This window comes from Grammomys surdaster, unplaced genomic scaffold (genome assembly GCF_004785775.1).
Source record: "Grammomys surdaster isolate TR1022 unplaced genomic scaffold, NIH_TR_1.0 148073, whole genome shotgun sequence".
NCBI classification, from domain to species: Eukaryota; Metazoa; Chordata; class Mammalia; order Rodentia; family Muridae; genus Grammomys; species Grammomys surdaster.
The window spans coordinates 1-2,883 of NW_021622866.1; the positions used below are offsets into that span (position 1 = coordinate 1).

At 47.7% G+C, this 2,883-nt stretch overlaps 1 long non-coding RNA gene across 1 annotated transcript; it reads right to left on the reverse strand.

Moving 5' to 3' along the window:
• Positions 1-247: 247 nt before the first annotated feature.
• On the reverse strand, positions 248-2,775 carry LOC114615789. Its single transcript, XR_003710514.1, has 2 exons — positions 2,218-2,775; positions 248-1,700 (listed from the first exon to the last, which is right to left on the reverse strand). It is a non-coding gene; the product is annotated as an uncharacterized LOC114615789 (long non-coding RNA).
• Positions 2,776-2,883: the final 108 nt, after the last annotated feature.

Genomic DNA, 2,883 nt, shown 5'->3' on the forward strand with positions numbered 1-2,883 from the left:
GTGTGTGTGTGTCTGTGTGTGTGTGTGTGTGTGTGTGTGTGTGTGTGAGAGAGAGAGAGAGAGAGAGAGAGAGAGAGAGAGAGAGAGAGAGAGAGAGAGAGAGAGAGAATGAGAATTCTGGGAAATAGAGTCAACAGATTCGCCATGGGAACTCAGACATAAGAAGATAAGAAGATAAAACCAGCCACATGGATGAGCTCAGGTTAGAATAAAAGGGATTAAGTTAAGAGCTACTTGGAGAACAAGCAAAAGTGTATAGCCTAGGCATTTATTAATAAACAAGAAGTCTCAGAAGTCCTGGGTGGAAAAACCCAGGAAGTAACAACTTGGTTCTTAAGGCAGGAAAAGACAAATCACACAGTCATACCGAGGTGATCATTTTCTGGATTAATTCTCCAAAGACCCACCCAGAGCACCAATATAAAGTGAATTCCACTGAGGCCTCTCACAACAGACTAGATGTTGTAGGGCTGTAAATACCCTGTGCCTCATCAATGCCACCCCAGGGTGGAGTTACACAGAGAGCCCTGTTCTCAGTGAACCGTCCTTATGTGCCAGAAGCACACTTTAAGACCTAGGATCTTCACAGGAGGAGGGAAAGTATCCCTGACAGGAACATGCTTGCCTGACCTGAGGTGAGTGGTCCAGCCATTCCTCAGCCTTCTAGGTGAGATCATGTGAGCTTTGTGGTGATGTGTTTGCTCTTGGGAGCCTTGGGATGAAGTTGGCTCCAGCCATGGCTGAAATAGAATGAACTAATGTACCATCCTTTTCCCACCCGTGGAGTCACTTGGTCTTTAGAGCCCAAAGAAGTGGAATCAAGAAAATGCCAATGTGTCCCAGAGAAAGCACTGAAGCCATAGGGAACCTGGGAGGAGACTGGGAGGTGAAAGAAGGGAGGTAGAGACACACAGGGGGACAGTTTGGGTTGGGACCCTTGCCATGCTGGCCCCTGTCTCAGTCCAGGCAAAAAGGCACTCAGATAACAGAAGAGCCTGGGTTTCCATCTCCTGCCTCTGGAGCCCTTCATCAAGAGAACTCTCTGGATTTCATTCCTGCCAGGAGGTGATGGCCTGCTGCTCCTGCAGCCTCACTCTGGTCACAAACACCTTAGCCCTCATGGGTTGCACTGAGGAGTCAATAATGAAACACAGGCAGCATGTGGATGCCACATACTGATCCAGTCCTGCGGATGCCACCTCCTCCTCCAGGCGTTTCCCAGGCAACAGCATCCAGCTTAAGTTGATTTCTCTCTCCCAGTTGCATTATTGTCAAGGTGGGATCTTGTCTTCTTGGTCCATGGTTGAGAGTGTTCAGAGGACCACAGATGAAGGCAGAAATCTGAGTGTCTGACTCCCAGAAGGGAAGGCTCCAGAGGCTGGCGAGCAGGCTGCTTTATGAGCAGGGGCCCTGCCCAGATGACTAGAATTGTACCATTCAGTGGAAGGACAAAGGGTGGATATATAAATGGTGACCTATAATCTTCATGACTCTCACACAAGGAGGCAGGGAAACACGCTGGGCTCTGTCTTTATTTCAGACGAACCTACTTATTTAGGGGGAATAACCAGAGCGTGCTGGGAAGTGTTTCCTCTCTTCTGAGGGTGCAGAGCACATCCCTAGGATGACAGATAAAATGAGGAGAGTAGTGACCAAGCTATCTCAGTCAGTCAACGAGTTCTCCAGGGAGGGAGCAAGGACTGAAAAGAAAAAAAAAGACAATTAGCCAGCACTGTAGCATGACCCCAGCCAGTTCTAAGGCTGAAGCAGGTTTATTGTTTCCCAGTTTGCTTTTACACCACTTTAAATAATAAGATCAGTTCTGGCTCAAGGAACAGACAAGGGAATAAACACAAATAGTCAGGGAACAAGCAACACAATAAACAAAATCCTTTAAACACCATTTCTGGGGGCTAATCAGGATGACCAGGACAAAAGGAATGTCACATAATCCTCAGTTGAGCCATCTGAGCTTTATATTAGCTCAAGTGTAAATGTTCTTAATCTGAGCCTATTTCCTGAGTCCTAGCTCAAAGTCAGATTCCTGCCTGGACTGACCGGTTTTTTGTCCTGGCCTGATGTCAAATTCCTGCCAAGTTTCTAGAAGCCCCAAAAGCTCTCCACTGAGTGGGCAGGGCCAACTGAGGACATCCTGAGCTTTAGATGTCACCCATGATTACAGCCTCGATTCATGTCACGTTTCTCCTTAGTTCCCACCTCAGCTCCTCCTGTGAGAAAGACATGGCTGAAGGTCATTGTTGTGTAGCTTCAAGATCTGTCATCCAAATGACCTCTGTGTGACAACGAATAAGACCGTGAAGACTAGGCTCTTGCTGAGGAGGCCACAGACCACGGGAACAATAACAGTGGATACAGAGACACTGTGGAGACAGGGGATTGAAGGTTGGTGCAATGGCTACCCATGCTGTAGAATCTAGTGAATTCTTCCCACATTAGACATGCATGCAGTGGAGAGCACAGAGCTCAGATCTGGAAAACACATAAAAGAAGAAGGGCTAGCCCAGTATCTTGGCCTTCTCTGTTGAATGAGTGAGGCCCAAATCTAGGGAACGTCATCTCTGTGGCCAGCATTCTGACCCTCTTCTGGGGACAGTCACTGTACCTTTAGCCTCATTTTCCATCCAGAAACCACGAAGAACCCAACCTCACTGAAAATCCCACTTTGGATTTGTCATGAGTTTAGCAAAATGTTTCTTCAAGTTCCAGGTAGACAGCAATAGACGTGCGAAAGAGATCCGCAGAGGAGAGAGAACCCTGCCTGACCCTGGGCAGATAGGGAAGCAGATGAAGACACACAGACTCTGCATGATGGGACACAGGGACAAAAGGAGCAGATGACAATGAATAAGACAAGGGCGGGTA